Source organism: Argiope bruennichi, chromosome X2 (assembly GCF_947563725.1).
Source record: "Argiope bruennichi chromosome X2, qqArgBrue1.1, whole genome shotgun sequence".
Taxonomy (NCBI): Eukaryota; Metazoa; Arthropoda; class Arachnida; order Araneae; family Araneidae; genus Argiope; species Argiope bruennichi.
Window position 1 is genome coordinate 126780420 of NC_079163.1, and position 23566 is coordinate 126803985.

Consider the following 23566-nt stretch of genomic DNA (forward strand, 5'->3'; position numbering starts at 1 on the left):
CTTGTTTTGAATTCAAATTTAATAAAATTGGCATAAATTGCAATTTTTTTTGAAAATATTAAAATATTTTATATTCAACAGAAATCAACAAATGATAGAATTTTAGAACTTTAACACATCAGGAAATGAATGAACAATTGGTTAGAATGATCCAAACGTTTATTCCAAAGTCGCGTCAAGTTGATAAAACCCCGGCAAAAATAAATAAAAACACAGAAATAATTTATATTTTAAAAGTTACTTGTTTCCTAGAAATTGCATTTACTAAATGCTCTTTCCTCGCTAAAGCGTTTTATAAAATATTTTATGAATGAATTCTACTATAAATAAAGCTTGTGTAAAGTGTATAGTTTAAAAACTTACTGAGATTCGATAATAACGTTGTCCATAAAATTAGCATCATGTATACATTTTTCAAAGTAAATACAGAACATTATTACGGTACTGCCTGCGACAGGAAGGTTAAGAGCTAAAACATTGTAAATCAATCCAAACGCTTTCACTTAAGAATAATGTATTCTTTTATGGGGTGATATTTTTCCACTTTCCATTCATAGTGAAAGTAAGGTGGAAACAACGGCTTCCTGCCATTCATTTTACGCTTTGGGAAGTGATTTAAAAAGGAAATATAATCAAAAAATTAATGGAGAAAGAAAGTGCTTGAAAAACTGGAACGTTTAAGTTATATAAAGAAGAAACTGCAAATTTATATTTCTCGTGCTTCCTTATATAAAGTGTGCTTCCTTTTCTGCTAAAGAACTGGTGTATTTTAGTTTCATTGGCACCCTGTGTTGAGCTTACATGAATTCTATTATGAGTTGGGTCTCATAACTTTGGAGCCGTAATCATATCACGAAGATAACATCAGAGATAACATTTCCTCTCCAAACTTCCACACCATACCAACCAAAGGATGTTACACGTATGTGTTCATACTTAGACTTTTGCCAACATACTGCTTAACGAATAAACTTGAAGGTACTGAGGAAATGATTCTATTCAAGGACAAAATACCACGGGATAATCAGAGCTAATGAACAAGGCGGAGTCATTTTTACTCTCGGCTCCAGTTACGGGTTAAAGCCATTTGTAATCCGTGAAATGTTTTAGCAAACATTTACTCTATGGATCCGAGTGATCCTAAATGACTATCTTCTCGAAGAAATAAGAGTTTATAACTTTTAAACTGTAAAAAGGTTAAAATTCTAGAACACTTAGGAGCATTCCAGAATATTTTCGAACACAATGGTATTTTGGACATCCTGCAACATTAAAAAACACTTGTTCAGCTGGATCATCATGGCCAATCTGAAATTTTCGAAATGTGTGTAGAACTTTTTGAAGCATTTCTCCAATAAGAGAATATGTCGAAACAAACTTTTTAACAGCCCAAAAAGAAAAGTGAGATGTCAGTTGTTCCAATTTGAACAGAAAAGTTAAAGAGTTTAGATCGGAGAATGAGAAATAAAATTCAGTTTCTTTATAGTCAATAAATTCAGTTCATAGTGCTTAATGACATTTTGGATTATTTGAAAAGTGTATAAACTTCCCGATGTCTGAATGTAAATGCTCCCTAGTCAAATTTAAATGAAAGCGAAGAAAAGTTAAATTTTCACGTTCAAACGAAAGGGATGATGGGTGGCAATAAAAGTTTCAGGATGTAAAAACACATGTCAGAGTATCGCAAAACTTTAATTTTATATACAACGTCAACGTTCTTCTTGATGACCTTGGCAAAATAAATTAATTAATTTCATTTAATTTAAAAAATTAAAATCAAACTAATAAAAAAATTTAACGGCGCATATCGTGACTGGCTTTTTGTGAGATATATTGACACTGTTATACAAAGATTTGTGTTGTCGAGAAAAGTCTTTAAATCCTGCACACTCTTAGGTATTCGAAATATCTGTAGAACAATTGATAGTTAACTGATAGAACACAAATAGCAGATAAAAAACAAATGTCATAGGTAGCTTTAGCTATTTCATCAATATATCAAATGTTGTTGATGAGTGGTTGTTAACGCGCCACATTTTGAAACAACAGAGATGATATTTGTATTGTTGCTATGTTATTTGTGTGAAGTATAATTTTACATATTTGTACATTTGCATTAGCTATTGCACTGTTGATTGCATGAAGGTTTAAAACGCAAACTCTTTGGTCAAGCATCTCACACTTTTGTTCAACTATAAGGTAGGATGATAAACAGTGTGCATTTTAAAGATCAAATTAAATAAGTTAGAATCCAAAGAAGATCTGTGTTTGTTTTGAAAAAATTTTTCGACCAACATATTACCTCTGGAGCAAGGATGCGTGCATATTTTTGATTTTATATTATACACGAGTGAGGACATATTATATACGAGTCCATAAACTTATATTATTTTGTAATTCGTATATTGCACTTATTGTAAACAAATCAAATCTACATAGATAATTCTTTGTTTTTAAAGTAAGCATTATAATGCAACGAATGTAATTTTGTCTTCTCTATCCAATCGATTGCCACTAAAGAGTAGAGACTTATTCTTAGATGGTAACATTATTTTGCGTCTTGGAGCGTTTCTATTTTACCCTTCTTAAAACCCTTAAGGTAAACTGTTTGTGCCAAAAAGATTGTCATAGTGCAATGTGTTTTTTGCCATTAACCATTGTAAAAATAGCCGCTGTTTAGCACTTTGAATACCATGAAAAAAGTCTGATTTTCGTTCTCTTTATTCATGGCCACAGAAAACAGTCGATAAATCACTAAGAACAGGAAATAAAATAATATTTAGTTAAAATTTTAGCACAGTAGGATTTAGCTAATTGGAATTCTTTTATTTCGATTTTTTTTCTCTACTTCCGTAGATTTTCTATAGACGTGTTGTTAAAATAACATCGGTAATTCCAAATTATATTGATTGTTTCGAAAACTGAACTAAAAAAGGCCAAACTTTGATATTTTTAATATATTTTTTTTTACAAATAAGTACATCCTATCAATGTGTTATAAGGGATGGCAAGTGATTAAGTTTTAGGACCATTCATTCACTTTAGGATTTTATTTTTATACAATGTAATAAATTTTTTAAAAATTTAATATTTATTCCTTATCTGTTAAAATTTGAATAGATTAGAAGTAAATTGAATTAACAGTTTAAAATAAAGGAACAAATAAAAAAAAATTTCAATCTATGACATAAAATACCGTGTTTTTCTTATTGATAACAAAACTTTTAGTTGAGATTATGCATATTAAAGGTTAACAATAGATGGTTTTCACTTCTTTTTGATAGTTAATAATATTCTTTTCGATTATAACACATACTGTGTTCATTTTTCGTATTTCGGTTTGTTGACATTTTTTTCTTTCTCTGAAACTCTGAAAGGGTTGTGAAATTTTGGATAAAGGATGCCAGCTCAGGTGCCTTCTTTCTCATCTGACCATGAGAACCACCCAAAACAGTTCTAGTGTTGCTTTAAAACAAAATATTAACATAAATAAATTAAACTGATCTGAACTTAAACTGCTGTCGTATTCAACACTGCACATTGCACTACAGCACGTTGTTACTTCGAAGTTTTATTCTATGACGGTTGTATTTAAAATTCTATATACTGTTTCTACTTTTTTATCCATATATATCGTTTATATATATAAAACGCTTATCAGGCTGCATTTTTAAATCACTATTTGTAAACCACTCGCATGTTCAGATTGTTTACATGCTTGCCTAGTTGAGAAAATCTGAGGAAACGCTGTTTTGTTTTTGTTGTTTGTTTGTTTGGGTAGAGTTGGATAATACAAAAAAAAATGAATTTAGTCGAAATATGAACCGAAATTATCCAAAACAAAAAGTCAGAGCAAATGAAAGTGTTTAAGAATCATTAATAAGAAGACCCAATCGCAATCAACGAAATAGAGGCGTAATGCGAAACGAAGTTCCTGAGCTACAGGAGCATCGCCAATTAATTTCAGCACTTTGAAATATAGCTAACCACTTAGACTGCTCCGTCATTATTGTTCAGTATAATTTCAAATGCAGGGTTAACAAGAAATACGTTACCCACTTCAGAGCGTTCTAAAATGCGTTCTATTGATCCAAATGAGATAAAATCTGAACTATAAATTATTGAGATGATGCGCTTTACATTTATTAAATAAAACATTAGTACAAACATTCACCTTTAGGTGGCATTGTAATACGCATAAAACCATTTAATAGGGTTTATAATTGTTAAATAAAGTAAAATTAAAATTGCTCAATATGTCCTCTTTCATTTTCAACAATATGCTCTAATCGGAGAACCATATTTTCTATAGATGACCGGAGTGAGTCTGCCGAAATATTAAGAATAGTGTGCTGAATGTTGTCCTTCAGATCTGGTTGAGATGATGCCTTTGACGGTTGATATTGTCCTTCAAATAACCCCACAATCAAAAGTCGCAAGGTGTGTTGTCCGGTGAGGGAGGAGGCCATGTTATGGGGAAATGTGGTGTTCCATCCTGCTTGAAAATGATGTCTTGAAGGCATCCACGCTGTACAAGAATTGGAATGATTACAAAATCCCTTACAATACTGTTGTCCTGTGACGGAACAAGTTTGGATTCCATTTGAAATTATTTCTTCAAAGAAATACGGTCCAATGATAAAGGTAGCTGTAAAACCACACCATACTATCACTTTTTCAGGATGCAAGAGTTGTTCCTGGATAACGTGAAGGTTTTTTTCTGCTCAAATTCGACAGCTGTGGGTGTTAACTTGTCTATTGAGGCAAAAGTGGGCCTCATCACTCTGCAGAATGTTCCATGACCAAGTTGAGTCAACCAACATTCAAACAAGGAACTGAAGTACAAAAGTTTTACTAACCTCTAAGTCCCCGTCCTGAAACAGGTGCACAGATTTGATTTTGTATGGAAAAAAATGCAAGATCTACCATACGATTTTTTGTATAGTTGAATACGATATATCCAGAACACGGGAAACAACTGGCAAACTCACACTATTATGCGGCGACTGATTGCTGGCTTCAACGAGCGCGGTCGCAACATTTTTGACGCTGGAAGACGGGATTTTTTTTCGTCCTCTACCTAGAAGAATGCCAAGTTGCCCAGTTTTTTTTTTTTTTTTTTTTTTTCAAATTTCTGTATCATCTTTCGTAGGGCACCTGTAGAAATCGGACCTCTTCGTATCTGCTTCATACGACGAAATTCCTTCAGAGCCGCAGAAGAAACTAATGTTCGTGCAGAATCCGCCTTCTTTTTATACAAAGAAAAATGGTAATAGACATGGGCTCTAACGCAAATTATGTTTCACATTTTCAATATATGAATAGAAATGCCATTTGTGTTATAGCTTCATCTATTGATGAATTTTTGTACTAAATATTTTAATTAATAAATGTAAAGCGCATCATCTTAATAATCTGTAGTTCAAATTTTATTTTATTTGGACCAATAGAACGCATTTTCGAGCCCTCTGCAATGGGTAAATTATTCCTTGCTAACCTTGTATTATGGTATCTTTATGTGATAAGATGTAGTTCATCGATTTTGATTGACATGACTAAATTAATCTCATTAATACTCTCCATCTCGGAGATTATTTCAATGCTATTGATATTCTGCTAATCAATTTTGATGAAATATATCTTATCAAAACGGGGGGAAATAAGTAAATTCAATGGTAGCTTTTAAGCATCGTAGAATTAGATATTTCTGCTTTCTCCATTCATATATATATATATATATATATATATATATATATATATATATATATATATATATATATATATATATATATATATATATATATATATATATATATATATATATATATATATATATATATATATATATATATATATATATATATATATATATATATATATATATATATATATATATATCCCTACCACCGGAAATTGATTTTATAAATTCATGATTTACTTTTTAGTAATTGATAAAAAAAACCATATTAGCAGTACATGCAATTTGAAATAATTAAAATTTACTTTTAGTAATGAATGTATTTATAATTTTTCTATTGCTAGAAAAAATGCATAACACTATTGTGAACGAACAAAGCGAGCTGATATCTCGTAGTGATTCAAAAAAAATCACAGCACGATTCTTGGGGATTAGTGATCTGGAGTTGTTAGCTCCTAGTTAAATATAATTTATAAATTAGCAAAACTTTAAAAATGTAATCATTACTAATTTATTTATTAACGTTTCATTGAAATTCACAAATATTAATTCTTTACTTTTATTTTTAAGTTAAAGGTATTAATATAATCTTGCTATACTCATTTTTACAATTTAGATCTATAATTTTTAATTCTAATTTTTGGTTAACTAGAATTTTCACTGTTGTTCCAGCAGTTTCAAATCAGTCAAAATTCATTGTATCTTACTAGTAGCAATCATGTCAATGCATACTATATTTTATGTATCACCAACATATGGATATGAAGATATTCAACTCGTTAAAAATTCATCATCGTTATAGTATAAAGAAATAACAATGTGTGTTTGCTTAAATTACAAAACCGGAGGTGCTTCATCTCCATTCAAAGCGTCCTCTTTGAATTTTTGTTTCATTGTTCTTAACTTGGACAAAGTTCAAATTTTTGCATTCTTGCAGTAGTTGTTTAAATAAAACTCTCAAAATATTATTTTTTGTAATTAAAGAAAATTTAGTATTCTATTTTCGATGAAGAAAGACCCGTTTTCGTCCTATTTGTTTTGTTTAATTGTAACGCGTTCAAGGAAAATTAAATTACGGGCTGTTGACAGCTCTTTGGAATCACTTCAGCAGTGCTGAACAAAATAGATTGCATTTCAGATATCCATATATGTACTTCGCACATGGATGACTGTCTGCGCCATTCTAATTTTAACATATGACTAGGAATTCGGATATTTTCAGGGATATTTGCTATTTTTATTTACCTGTATTTTTAAACGCATTCTCGGAATAAGAATTTGTGAAAATTTTATGAATATGACTGAACTGTATCATTTAAAAGGAAGAATATAGTATTCGATAAGATTTTTTTTTTTTTTAGCTTTCTTTTTTTTTTCGAACTTTGTTACATGCTTTAATTAAACTTGATTTATTTCATATCTGACAAAATGAAATTTTGTAATCAAATCTTTATTCATTTCTTGATATGTTAGGGTTCTGAAATTCTGCACATTTGTATATTCTTAAAACGTTTCAATATTTCTATATCAACAGGACTTAATCATCATTTGATTGCTTAATTTCATTTAGTTTTAATTAAAACCAAGGGACGCTGAATAACGAAGCTTACTGGACATCACAAACATTAAAAGTTCAAATATATTAAGAATATGGATATAAATCCAATTTATTTAATTTATAACAGTGCCTTGCCCTTTTATGATTTTTGCTTTGACCTCCAAATTTTTAGTAAAAAAATATTCACTTTAGTGCATTGATTAAACCTTAATTTTTAGAACTTTTATTTTTTAATTTAACCAATTTGGTGTTTTGGATAGGTTTATCGCATTTTTACTGTAACTGTAATCATATATATTTAACATAATTTTTGCAAACAACAACTGTTTTTTGTTCCTGTACATGTGCTTTCGAAGTCCCGATGCTTTTTTTGTAGTGAAATAATTTTTCTCATTCATTCTCATACAGAACGACTTACTTTTTTTCCTAATATATTCAACCTCAATGATTGTGAATCCTCGTGATTCTCTATGCAACAATGTTAAAACGCAGCCAAAATATTTCTCAGAGAATATGCCTATATAAACAGAAAATAGATATTACACGATATTGCAAAACATTTTAGTTCCAAATTTAATTTAATTTATTTTACAATATTATTCAAATTTTTTCTTTAAAATTTACAAAACATTTTCATTTGCTTTTTTTAGATGTTTCTGTGGACATGGAATTTCGTAATCAATTTTTCGCAAATAATAGATCATTCTCAATGAAATTTTAATATTTTCAAACTTAATGGATGGTTAAATCGATTAATTTTTTTAAAAAAAATGTGTTCCAAATGAGTGGATTTAAGAAATAATTTATTTTAAGGTTTCATAGTGCAATATTTTTCTGCATTTACACTTTTTAAGAGAGATAGGAAAATAGTTGAATTAAGCTGGAGGAAACGTAATTTATGGAAAATTATTTACACAATTCTATCTCTTTTTATATAACGCTAATATGCATGGCACAGAGCTCGTTCTTGTTATTTATTGTTTAATGGCAAAGTCAAACACCTTACAAGCCTTTAGGACGCATTAAAAGTTTTTACAGATGCGCTTAATTCCGTCATTAGCTTAGCTAATTAATGGAGCAGCATTGTAATATAAGAAATGCTCGGAATAAACCCACTGTAATCTCCACTCAGTTAGAGGAAAGAAGAAGTAAAAAGTAATCAAGATGACAACTAGGTATCAAACAGAAATTCTAATCGAACATGAAAATAGGCTTAATACATTAACCTCCGTATATCTCTCCAGTGGTTCACAGCTGTTGCCTAATTGTTATGAAAAATTTGTCTAATTAGATTACCCCGTCTCTGTTTCATTTAAGACATACGAAAGAAAGGGGTTATCTAATTATATAGATGATCCAAATATCAAGCGTGAGTCGTGGATATGGATATGCTTACCGCCACAAAAGAAGATAATCACTGTGTCTTATCTATGGAAATTGACCATCATTTCTTTCAAAACTATTTTTTCAAAAAATGAGTTTGCATTATTTTAAAACTCAAAAATGTACTATCTTAAAACTCAACATTGTAATGATATCAGCTTCATTTCCAGGCAATCTCTTTCTTCTTTTTCATATTTTTTTAAAAATTTAATTTGATACACAATCTCTAACAATGTTGTAATGTTATGACGAGAATCTAACTCGTCCAACAAAATGTTCAATCATATGCTATGCGTTAAAATTAAGATTAAAAAGTTGCTTCCTTCTTAAATTAATTCATTGCAAGTCCTTTCCGGTTTTATTTTGTAGTATATAACGCTTTTTAATTTACACGTGCAATAATTTGTGGTAGAATTGATTCACTTAAATTCATGTTTTCCCATCTTACTGAATAAATAAATAAAACAGGTAAAAAATAACTTTTTTTAAATACATTCCATATTAATAGTGTGACATATTAATAAGTTTATAAACTAGGCAAATAAGCTTACTATCCAAAGGCAACTAGTTTAAACTAAATCTGGAGGAAACAGTAAATTGCTCAAAACGGCTGGAAAACGTATTTAAATATATTAAAGATATTAAATTATAATATATTGAAATTCGAAATATATTATAGGTTTGATTAGAATTTCATATGACTTAGAGTATTTCTATCAGACCAAAATGCTTTTATAATTTTATTTTGATGTCCATATTTTTTGCTTCTTATAACACTAATAAAATGATGTTTTTTAAAATTAATTTTCATTATTAGTTCAAATATCAAGATTGGAATAATAATTGTGAAAAATATCTCACCCTCGATTAAATTCCTTAGACACTCGATGTAAATTTAATGAACATGCTTCATTATAACTTATTTTTTAAATAAAAAAGAGTATCAAGAATTTGTCTATTTTCGTACTCTCTCTAAGTTGCTTTATTTTTTTTCACAAACTAATCAAAACTATTTAAAAACTTTTACGTAGAGCCATCTCCTCTCTTTCTTCAAAATTATTTGAAAAATCCCCTTTTTTTTCCCTTCTCTTTTTACTGAGGCAAAACCATCGCTAGGTGATGTCTTCAAGGATTGAATTTTAAACACACTCACGTGAAAACATTTGAATAGTTTAGTTTTGGCTCAACTCTTCTCTGAAATTCAATTTCTATGTAAGAAGTTCCCGCCGAATGCTTTTTGGCTTAAACTGCTCTTTTGAGGCGAAAGATTTCCCCTAACACTCCTTACGAGATGTTTTTTATTCAAAAACCTAACATATGTGAAAGATACTGCATATATAAGAAGTCAGTTATGGTTTTCACAGAATTTTTAAGCAAAGTTTTTCATAAAATTTAAAAAATCAATTGAATAAAAAAATAAAAAAAAACTGTTTAGAACTTCATTAGAGAATTAAAAAAATGTTTTATTCTGATTGTTTTCCACCTCATAATATGCAATATATAGCATAAATCAATAATATAAATATTACGAAATCTTATGAATTTTCTCAAATTGATTACCGGATGACGACACACGTATGGAATCAGAATTTAATTAAATTAATTAACTAGCTTATAATTAAGTTATAAAAATATTCTAATGTTATTGTCATCAAGAACAAACAATTATGCAAAAATTTCAGGATTTAATTACATTAGAAAGTGAGTGAAAATGTGATTGCAAACTGTCATTTTTATAAATAAAACAAGTCAAATTTAAAACAGTATTTAAAGATTAATTTCTAATGCATTTTAACTTCATGTATAAAATAAAAAGTATTTTTGTCATGAAATATATTTTCTTTCATCTTTATCTTTAGATATCTTTGTGATTCGAAAAATTCCTCACGAGTTTTCGAAGAAAATCACGGAAAATTATGTAATAAATGAATTAAAATACATTGTAGTTAAATTCTCAAATGAATTTAAGAGTGCTATGCAAGATGTTTCTAAAATCATGGATAAACTTTGTGGGTAGGTCAGACAAACATAGACAAATCACTTTTTAGGAGAATGGAGAAGTTCTGATAATACTCCTATAGGGAGCTCTTTGTCAATGGATTTATTAAAGAAAAGAATACACTAGATAATCCATATAACACAGATTTGATAGAATTCAAATTATAGTCGTACAGATATTGAATTACATACGTACAATTATCCATTTACAAGAATAACAGCCTGTAAAGCGTATAACACTAAAGACGGAAAGTCCTTTGAACACTTAATATAAGTAGTAAAAAGCCTTTTTTCCCCTTAACACTGCGTCCTGCTTGACATTATCATATCTATCATGCTGCAAACGAATAATGATGTTATTATTTCACATAAATAAAACATTGTAAATGTGTAATCCTCTGATGAATCCTTTTCTTTTACTTAATTCAGGGGGTCTATTTCTTTGTTGAGAACAATTAAGTATTTTTCAAATCAACCATGAAATATATAATTTAATTTACTTCTAAATAATTTTTTTTATTCAACGCTTGAAAATCGTTTAATAAATCTAAATTTATTTGTATCTTTTTGTCCTACTTTAACTCTTAGATAATAATAATTTAAATTATGGTAATATCTACAAGAATAAGTCTTTGATATTAGAACATAATTTTGCAATTTTTTCCTTAAAAGTAGAAAGCATCCATTCCTAATTTGTGTTAACACAGTACAGAAAAATGAACCCTGGATATCTGGGAACGATTCACATTTCTCCTGAGTTAATAGGATATATGCCCCAGATTGGTAACGTTTGATGGCTAATAATTTTATCCATTTATTTTTTCTCTATTCTACGAAATGCCCGACGATGAAGTTTTAATCTCAAATTGATTTAGACCAAATTGGTGAGGGGTTCCATTCTACAACTGAATTTGTCACGTCAAAATTGATAGCAGGGCTTCCAATTAGGTATCACTTAATTATGTATACCTTAATTATACATAATGAATGTAATTATGTATAAATTTTTACATTTAACATGGACCTTGTTTTTACTGTATTGAGCACATTCGAGACTGCTGGACCCTGATAAAAATTTATCCGAAAATTTGAATTTTGGCAAATCAGGTTAGAAGTTGGTTGCAGCAGGGGAAAACGACCATTTTTAATCTGAAAATGGCCTTAATACTTTATTTTTAATATTTAACAGTACTAAAAAATAACAGATTGTTAATAAATAAATAGTAAGGGCTTTTAAAAAATAATTTAACAATAATTATAGTTAAATGAAATTTGATAATTTAAATAGCAGTCATTTCAATAAAAAGTAAATAATTTTAACAAAAAGTAGACATATATTTGAATATAACATCTATATAACATCTGTGACAAAGTTAAAATATATTATATTATAGACAAATAAAATTATACAATCCCATCTAAAGTTTGTTTTGTTTTTTCAGTTGATTATTTTTTACAGTAAGGGTAGAAGCAGATATATTTAAATAAAGAAAATAATTCAGAATTAAAAAATTAAAGTAGAAAATAACGAAATAAAAAATTTTGCTTTTTAATACATTAATAACATTGTGCGTTTAAGAACTATTTTTATCAATTTTTTTTATTCATTTATCTTCAATGAATTAAATTTATATAATTTGCATGCATTTTTATTATGGTGTTTCAATTAATATTTTATTTAAGATCGCTCATAAAAATAATACCTCACTGAGTCACTATTTTTTTAATGGTTTCCCTGTAAAGTGATCACTTCAGAATTTTTTATACCAAAAGTCAGAAACTTCTGAGGTAAAATATATATATATATATATATATATATTAATCAATAGTTAGTTATAGTTAATCAATCGCAAAATCCTGAGTGCGCCATCTTAAGAATTCGAGAACTTGCTTATTTATATTTAAATTTCTGATCCTTGTACTCAAAGTACCCCCCCCCCCCATTCGGTATACTTTACAATTTTATAATAGAATGAATTATCTTTATAAGGTAGTAAATGTGTCCTTACTGTGACTATTTTTAACCTGTCAGGCAAACCTCGAGGGGGGTGAACAAAAGGGAATTAAAGAAAAAGACGATGAACATAAAAAACAATTTAATGATAACAAAAACGAATTAATTAATATAAAAAACATCCTAAGTGTTGAAATGTAAACACCGTTCTGTAGAACAAATCTCTGCTCTTCAGTACCAGAAAAGATGTTCTATTATTATTTCATTTTTATTACAAAATTTCATCTTATCCTTCATATTCGAAGTAAAACAAGTAATAAAAGATCACTACACATTTTTTAGCAGAGACAGAGGAATGGTGAAAATGGGTAAAAATAAACATACCTGTTAAACAATGCGAATTATGATAAATGGTAATAAACTCAAACACAGTTCTAGATGCAGCTAGTGTAAACTATCCTTACAGTAAGGCTTGAATAATTCAGAAGTGAAATAGTGACAAAAATTAAGATTTATTAAAAGATTCATTTGAAAAAATGAGAGTCAGTTTATTTCTTAAGTTTAAAAATGCGTAGCGAAAGAAAATATTTTTTTATAACTGGCGATAAAAATTTATTTTTGATCCTAATGACTTTAATAAATTAAGTGATAATAATTTGGGTAAAAAATTCATAATTTAAGAAATAAGAATTTCGTTAAATGGATAAGTTGAATAAACAAACAGTTACAATATTTTAAATACAAAAGATGTAAATAAAATAATTCACATCAAAATTTGTTTTTATAGAAATTTTGATGTGAGCTCTACTTTTTATTATAGAATAAGAAATAATTATTTCTTGGTTGAATGCGTAATACAGGAATAAAGTCATTAATGAATTAAGAGACTTAAAAAAAGTTCTTTATTTACTATATCTGAGTACATATGAAAAGAACATATTTAAAATACAAAATCAAATGAGAAATAAAGACATTTTTTTTATTTAGAGTGTTTATTGTTGACTTCTAACTAAACAAATTCAATTCAAACTACAGAAGCTATTTTAACATTATTTTAGTGACAAAATCTAAAAATCAGTGAATAAAGTCTGTATTGACGAGAAATTCGAATTAAAAACATTCGAATAAACAAAGATCCACTGAACTGAAATATGAAAAGATTTTAATCGTAAAAGCAAAATTATGCTGCCATGGTGATAATTGCATTTTATATTCAAAAACCTTGTAATTTGTGTGTCGCCTACCTGATGAGACACGCTCGTTTGATATCTAAGGGAATTCCACGTTTCATCTTTTGTCGCCAACTGTTTTATGCATTTACTAGGTAACCCACTTTCCACTTCCCAGGAGAAATTCCGGTGAACTCTCTCCAACACTATCTGGATCAGAGCCAGAAATCGCCAAGTTATTAAAAAAAGAATTATTTTGCAGCACGTATTCCATTAGATATTTCCTTTCGTCAAGGGACAGTATCTACAAATCACATGCTAACTTTCGAAATTGCTCGGAGGAGCGTGTTCTTTCCTTTTTCCCTCCAAAAAAAATTGTTCGATACACTTTTTTAATAATAGTTAGTAATATATATTGCCTTATTTCTGATTTGTTTTAAACGACTTATGAGGGTTTTTTCCAAAAAAAAGTTGATTTTTCTTCCCAGTTAGTGGTTTTCAAACTTTTGATAATCGAAACTCAAATTTCAGTAGAAGTTTAAAACTGTTTCCTTTTCAATAATGCAGGTTATTGCAGCTTTTACTTTTTAACATCTATACAAATAAAACGTATTATTATCGTCAAGATATTTATCCTCGAGATTTCGTTCAATCTTCACGTTTTAGATCTTCATAAGCTAGAAAAACAATTCTTTGGTAGTCTTTCTTGAAATCATTGTGAAATACGCTGAAGTTCTGGCGGGTGAAGTTGGTATTCTGTTTTTAACCGAGATCGTAGATTTGCATTTATGGGAATGCATATTATCTATTTAGCTGGTCGTGCATATAACAAGAAAGAAATTCAAACACGCAATAAGCTAGATGCATGAAAAACGGCATTTCATTTAATCTAAAGGATTGTAAATCTAGTTCAAACTACAGATCAAATGCGTCAAAAAGTTGACCATCTGTTCATTTATATATTCATCTGTAAATGAATGCGATATCTCAAACATCAAAGACTTGGAAGACTGAGTTTTGGAAATTAAGTTTGAAGATCTAAGAGACAAACATAATATCGAAAATTCGTTTTTTTTTTAAATCTCGGATATCACTCATATAAATGTTGAGGTCGAATTTTTAAAATTTTTTGACGATTACAATGATTTCATTTTCTATGCTTCGTTTATGAGGCAGTACAGATCATTAACAAGAAATAAAACAACACAATATAGATTACTAAATGTTATAAAAAATAGAAAATATTTATTCAAAAAAAATTTATGGACTCACTGAAATTGTAATGTAAATCACTAATATGTGAAAATTCATGTCATAAGAAATATTAATGTCGAATTTTTCTGACGATTATTATAATTTCTTTTTTGTATATTTTATACACGAGGCAGTAAAAATCATTAAAAAGTAATAATACAAAACTATCTAAATTTCTTCAAAGAAATGTTTACTGAACTGAATTCAGATATGAATTGAATTCAGTTTTCAGAACGTGTTTATTCAACCAATTTTCATTTTCTTGAATTTTATTTTGTAATGAATAAATATAACATAATTCATAAACGGCAGTTCATAATGTCGCTAAGTAATATTTGATTTCATTGAACATACATATTTGATTTTAATATTCTTTATTAAGATTGTGAAGCAAAATTATGTCGCATATTCTCTCATTTGAAGCTTCGTATTAAGATTTTAAAAGAAAAAAAAGTATACTATTTCATAACTCCTTCCATTAAAATGAAATGATTTCATTGTAGAAATGTTAGTGACATTCTTCAACTTAATCAAAGAATGGAAAAACAGGCGTTTATTTCTTATTACCATGCCTTTCAGTTTTTCAAGACAGAGAACAAATTCAACAGAAATTCATTCTAGTGTTAATAGTAACAATCATTACATTAAGACACGCTGAATTCGTCGATATGATAATAGATGTATTAGTCTTTAGGTGGCCTCCAAGATTTCCAGATCTATCGGTTTGTGATTGCTTCCTTTGTGCAAGTGGGCCACCATTCCCAGTCACATCGAATAAACTAATAAATCTGCATCAACGTAGTTAATGAATCTACGTTGAATCATATCATAAAGGATTATAAGAAAATACACAATGACATATTTTAACGTCTCCGTGTAAAATTGGTTTACTGTATATAATCTTGATGCAAAACAAAAGAAGGAATCAAGGAGCTTTGCAAAGTGTTTGAATAAAGATTGGTCGTTTACAACAAGGTGTTGTTTAACTTGTAGTTGTAAAACTTTTCGACTTATAATGAGTCCATTGATTGTTATATAATTAACCCATAAAAATCCGAAAAGCAAAATTCTATTCTATCTTCCTTCATCGCATTAAAGCTTAAAAAGAAACTTAATCTCGTGAGAAAAGAAGTATCAGAGCCCAACGAATGTCTGTTTCTGGTCTGGGCGATCAATGCTAATGGTCTACGCTTCCTTAATCTTTGAATCGAACGATGTAAGAAACTCTTCGCCTCCATTGCTCATTTATCTCTCGGATTACTTCTAGTTTCATGACTTTCCATTTTTTAATGATTTGATTAATAGTAGTTTCAATGAAACGTTTTTTTTATTATTAACTATCAAAGATGATAAATTTGAATTGATCAATAAAATGTTCCTTTGTTTGTGATTTTCAATACCTATCATCTTTTGAATTCTTCGTCTCATTTTTACATGGAAAGATTCAACTAGATTTTTAAAAAATCTGATGTTATGGATATATTAGTAATCGGTATTTAATTTTTTTTTAGAGAAGATTAGAATAGGGTAAATATTTATAAAATGAAAGACAAATTCTATTTGTCTGTGAACACGATTGCTGAACAAATATAGCAAGATAAACGGATAAACAAGATTATAGTATGCTAACTTTACAGCAAAATGGTGGTCAGTTACGTTTACTGGAAGACTGTCTGTCTGTTTGTCCAAATGGTATGGGAATGAAGTGAATCAAAAACTGAAATAAATAATTGAATGGAAAATTCGATTATTGAATTCAATGAAAAATTTCAATGACATCAATTATTGAAAATTTTCAATTGGGCTTCATCTTGATACTTGTAATTTTACTACCACGTTTTGAAGTTAACATAATAAATTACTGACTGCATTTTGAATCTAATTACTCAACTGCGATAATCCAAAAACGCAACAAATCACACAAATTAAATGTGGTATACGATTTTGACATTAAAATTGAAGATGTATTCCAAAGTTTGAACTTAATAGATAAAAGGAAAGAAGTGTAAAAAGAAATACATACTCAGCGTTTTTCATTACTTTACAAAGCTAAACATAGACGTAGCCATTTTATATGAGTATAGGAGAAATTTTGGACGAGCATTCCCCCTGGATTTATTATACCATCTAAAAAATATTTCCCGATTACTTTCAAATTAATAATTTTAGAAAAACATGTATATATTTCAAAACTATCAAATTTTAAATATCTGTAAATTCTTGTCTCTATCGCATTGTAAATTTCATCGGGAAAAATAGTCCGTTCATGTTAAATGTAATATATATGGTTTGTACATGAATTGAAATTTTACTTTCATATCTTGTTTGTGAAATCGGGTGCAAGATCAATAATGAGTCTTCCAATAAACTATCAATCATTCTGTGTCAGGCCGTAAAGAAGATCCAGGAGGCTGATCATGATTTAGAAAGTGAGCTGTCGATATATATTGAGTGTTTCAGTAAATCACAAGCACTGAAAATATATTTACAATATTGTTTGATGATTGATTTTGACCTATCAATGAGTGTTAAGCATTTCGATAATCAACAGGCCCTTAAAAAGATTCACTGGACATGTCTTGTCGTGACCTTTTAGGTATGTTTCATCGATCCTATGTCAGAATACGAACTCGAAGCATTTTGTATGCCTTCATCTAATAATTTACCTAAGTATTAGCATATATATTAAGAATATTATTAGAGGGTCCAGTTCCGCCTCTCTAATATGCTTTTTTTTTCATTAATAATGCATTAGCTCTTTTATATCTTACTTGTGCACAATGCATATAGACTCAAAGTCAATATTAACTTTTCTTTTCATATCATTTTAAGGCTCAACAGTATGTAATCGGAAGAAAGGCATACTTGAATTTAAAAAAAAATCTACCGAAACATTTTTTGGGGAATTAAATGAATATGTTTTTATTTGTGGTTCTATTTTACTTTTTTTATGTGTGAAATACGAAGAGAATAAATATTGTAATAATAATAAATATATAATGTTGTAAATATTGTAATAATCAACATATTCGACACTTACGTGATGAGTAATCTCCCTTTTTAGACTTTTATCTGAACGAAAAAAAAGCAGTTATGAAATTTTTTCTGTCTCTAAACATGATAACTCAAAAACACAACTAGAAAGCGAGATAGCTCTTTGGGTGATGTCTTTTCTCTAAAATGTAAGCCTTTTCCCTAAAATGTAAATTTCAGATGACATCCGTTTGCTCATCCATGTGCATTTGAGTCCGATGAGTCAAAGATGAAACAAGTTCGATGGATGACAATTATCATATAGATTCATCAACAGATTTTGAAGATGTGTGTCAAAATAGGGTCTAATACTTCCAAAGGTTTAATTCTTTATTGATCCATCTATTTGTGTGCATGTCAATGTGATAACTTATGAATGAAATTGGGTATGAGGGCTCGACATCCTTGTTGTTATTATGAATCAAATCTTAAGTTGAATCAGCAAAAGCAAAACTACACGATTATGAAATGATTTTTCTAACTCTAGTCGCCTTTGGTGACTAGCTGGTTCACATGGAATATTGACTTTTTTGGCTTTTAAATTATTAATACGGAAATTTGCCGAACTTTCACTTTGTTACTCAGTAAGATGGAAAATATGAATTTAATAGAAAACTCTGCTTTTAATTGCTGTAGGGACAAATCAAACAGTATATTATGTTAATTTTGTAATTTTAATTCAGTTATTTCACAGAATTTTTTATTTTTTCACGAAAAACTAATCACTATTTATCAGATATCTGATAGAATATCTAATTATTTCATAAAATAAATAATCATATTCTATGAAATAATGGATTTTATTCTTTAACGATAACATTATACTACAGAATATTATTTCACAGTTGATGCCCAAAGAAGGAAATTTTTTATCTTAATTTTGATACTGGTAAAGGAGCGCGATTTAATAATTTGAAGGAACGATGAAATTAATTTGAATGTCATATTTCAATATTTCGTCAAATTCCATAAGGAAGTAATAGCGATTGCCTGCTTAACGACAATTAAGCCTATATTCGCACTAGATTTTTCTGTTTGACGCCTATTTCTATCATCTTAACTTCTAAACTTCTTTCCACTGACTGATTAGAAATTTCGTTGATACGAAGAGCCCTTTTCCGAGCATTTATTAAAATACTTGGCTGTTCGATTAAATACCTACACAAAGGGTTGCATTTGGTGTAGCTCGAAAAAACGTTCAGAGAATCAACATGAAACTTTTGTATGGCAGTTGTTAACCTTTAACTATTGTAATTTATCAATAAGTAATAAGAACAATTTCTGTCCACATATTTTTACATTATATATATATAGATAGATACTACAAATTTTAGCACAAAACTCGCTGCAAGTATACGAGAAATTCAAAGAAAGACACTCCTGATGGGTCTTTTTTTCCGTTTCTTGAGTTACTGTATAATTGCATTGATCAATTCTAATGAGATGAATGCTTACAAATTGCAAACATTAGAGCATTTCCATGTTTTCACTTTTATTCAGTATCTTTTGGCATTTCAAATGACGCTTAATCATTCTGTTTTAATCCGCCTAAGACATCACTTCAAAGGAATTTGGCTCGAAGTAGATGTTAAAACTTTTTGAAATTCATTTTGAGATTTAGACTCATGATGACTTACATTTAACTTGAATAATTGTTACAAGATAACTTCGCCAAATGCTCCATTTTGCGAATTGATGATACTTTGCCAAAAGAAAAGACATTTAACTGAAACAATGGATGCTTATCAATGACTACTGTTGTTCCTCTACAATAAATATACAAAGAAGAAATCGCTGAGACTTGAGCTAGCGAATAAACTATGTACTTTGAGCTGAGATGAGCTCAAAGTACATAGTTTATTTTACTTACAATCCTTCAGTGACGTTCGATATATTTTGTTTAAGACACATGTATTGTGAATCAAGTAAATGCATTAAACACAATTAAAGACTTAATTTTCATAGTTAAATTTATTCTATTGACCAATATTTTACCATATAAATGTTTATATCAAGGAACAAGATTTTCGATTCAAAACATAATACGTAAGTCTAATGCTTTTACTCATTCCTTATAATAAATTATCTCTAATGCACTGAAGCACGTCTGATTGAAACATTTTGAATTAGAATTTTCAATAATTAAATTCAATAATTAATTTCAATAATAAATTTCAATAATTCCCAACACATAATCAAAAGTAAAAATAGTAAAAAATTGTTTTTAAGGTCTGTTTATTGTTTGTGGGGATACGTAAGCTAGTGTTTCTCCATGATTTTAATGAATAGTTTGTAAGACTTTTTGTTCAGGAGACGATTAAACTATTGTATAATCGTCAATCGGGAATAAAAAGTCTTTAAAATGGATTAAATTTGTAATTAATAATTTTAATCCAACCTTAAATTTGTTAGAAAGTTATTATAGCGAAATTGTGTATCGACACCAAATTTTGTACCAAATCCATCAACGAGTATACTGACTGTCTATCCATGTGTATTTGAGACGTAAAACTCAAAAATATAATATTATTTTCCATACAATATCGGGAATATATCGTTACAATATTGTCGGGTGTTTTGTATTATTAGGATTATGTATCAAATTTCGAAAGCACTCAATTGTTTTCAGTCGAAGGTTTTCATCTTAAAATAATCGATTTTCTTCACTTTGTTATTAAAATAACAAATGCAAAAAATGAAAATGAAAATCGAAATGCAAATTAATTTGTAAAATAGTTTAGCTTTGCTAATTGCTATTAATGTTAAAGGAAAAGTTATGCTTACTCTTGATCAATTTATTTACTTAGCTGTATATTGAAATTCCACATTCTGAAAATACTAAATGCAGTTATTTGAGTAAATGTTATCGAGACTGGAATTAAAAATTAATTTTCAGTAATGCTGTGAAAAAAGAAACAGTTTGTCCTTAAAGTTATAATAATTGAATAAATAAAATATCGAATTTTTGACGGTATCAAAGTTATTTTATTCGCCTAAAAGTTTCCAAAGTCATCACTAAAAAACATGAAGTTCTCGAAATGGATAAAAAACCCATCAACGACAATATGTGGGGCTTAAGATAATTTAAGATATATTTTTAAAATTCACTTGACATAAAACGAAAACATTTGGATCCATATCACCTATTAAAAATTATTTTTAACCACAGATTATAAATTGCATATTTTTTCAATGTATACATTAAGGCTAATGAGAGAAAATCTGGCTGTCTTTTCTTTGTAGAGATGGCATGAGTACAAAAGGTGATTGCAGGCATTTATATTGAAGATTATATCATCCGTTTTTAAATTATTACAATGATCATGTGTTATGAAGTATTTTATAAATCATGGCTGGATAAAAAAAACTAATATGAATTCAAAATATTTCTTCTGCTTCATATATCATTACATATCTTCTCTGTTTTGTCAAAACGCCGCATATCAAATTTGCCAAAACGTTTTATTAATGCAAAACTTTTATTGCTGTTGTTACTTTCCAAGCCCGCTGACAGATCTGTCAGCGATTCAAGTCGAGTGAGCGTCTCTTGTTTTCTCAGTAGCGCCAACTAGGGCCAAGAGTGCGACTTGGCTACTTCATGCGTCACATTCGCTTACACAACCCCTTTTTACAGGGGAGAACATTCACACACTTCACAGATGGAACACAGAAGAGGAACAACCAAGCCCGAATCGGGACTCGAACCTGGGACGCCCAATTCAAGGGATAGACGCGTTACCCCATGCCAGGGCGCCCTGTGCAAAACTCTTAAATAGGTTAACTACATCTGCTTTCAAGTTGTTTTATGTGATTAGTGTCCATTGTCACTAACTGTTTCAACTGTTATATCAAAATAATGTACTTTTTACTATGCCTAATTTTTGATACTGATAACGATGATATGTTAAATGTATTTTATTATATCATTTTCTATGTCATATTCGAAATTCAAGTGGAATAACCAATACTAAAACGCGATGAGTAAATGTTAACCGTTACAAATTTTATCTACGGATTCAACAAAATGAGCGCGAGACTAAAATGTAATGATGGAATTAAAAACACTTTTTATTAGTGTACTTTGGAATAGAAAATAATTTTTATAATCACTTTTATCAAAAATGGGCATCAAAACAATATCACAAAAGTGTGAGTGTTAAAAGGAAATTCTCAAAGCAAATTAGAATCTCAATCACATTTATAATAGTTTACATTTTTAATGAACATTTAAAGAAGAAATTTATTCAATTTATTCATTAATTTGGTTTAATTTCCTAATTATGTTGGAAAAAAAATATCTCCCACTATTAAGTGTACTATCAAAAATTATTTAAGAAATATCTCGGATTTTTTATTATTTCTTAACCTTTATTCTTTAATTTATTTCACAATTCAAGCATCTTAGAACCTAAAAATCAATCAATCTTTACTATAAAGTGGTATCGTTCATTTAAAATAAAATCATAAATAACTTTGATGAATTTGCTGATAAATAAATTAAAAAAGTATTAAAATATTGCATTTTCTTCAAGGAATTGGAACTTTAAAAAAAAATTCAGATTTCTGATGAATAAAAAAAAAAAATGAAAGAAACATCGATTATAAAATTCTATCTTTACAAACAAGTTAAACGTAAATATTCAAGCAATTATTTTTGCAAGCAGTCCTAACAGCATGAAGTTTTGAACTAAACAGCTAGTAATAAAACGAAATAACGATCGCCATTTGGAGCCAAATAGAGTTATTTAACCTCAAAATTGGTGATTAGAGGTCATAATATCCGGAACGCATACGGGAACAGGAAACTCTTACGGCCTCTTAATTAGAATGTCATTATTATTACTCCAAAAAGACTTTGAAACTTGTGGATGCCCTAAATGCTATCACAAAATGGAAGTTGTAAAGTGAATTTGCTTCAAGATGAACTGATTCTAATATGTTGATTAAAACTTAATGTTGGGTCATTCAGTGTTAATTTTAATTTATTATTGTTTAATCGAAACGGTGATAAATATCAGAAAAATTAAATGCATAAAATGGCTGTTGGTTTGAATGAGCAAATTTGTGAAATCAAAGTTTAATAATTGCTGATTTACAAATTTTTTATGGGTTCTAATTATCGAAGGGAAAATCTAATTATTAGTTAGAATTACGAGCTGATAACTCGATAAAAAAAATATTTCTCTGGGAAATCATTCTCCTGAGTTGTCCAACAAACGAGCTTTATTTTAAAAGAAATATTAAAGGAATATAATTTATTATGTTAGTTTTTTTTACTCTTGACAATTGTCCATTCCGAAATTTCTAGAAGGAATCTAGATACTGTGAATTATTGTAAGGTGTGATACTGTGAATGTTATTTCTGTCAAACATCATATTTTCTATTTAAATTGCTTGAATGTTGAGTATGAGTGTGAATTGCATGAGTTGGTAAATATTTCTTTATGGAAATACTTACTAGAATGAATCTAATTTGCTGTCAAAAATAATGCATGATTTCAAACCTCAATGGAATGGCT

General features: G+C 28.7%; 1 protein-coding gene across 2 annotated transcripts in view; it reads left to right on the plus strand.

The window, feature by feature from the left end:
* The window catches only part of LOC129960650 (kyphoscoliosis peptidase-like), a 96582-nt gene that overhangs the window by 11057 nt on the left and 61959 nt on the right, over positions 1-23566 (plus strand). The gene's annotated exons all lie outside the window — the stretch shown is intronic.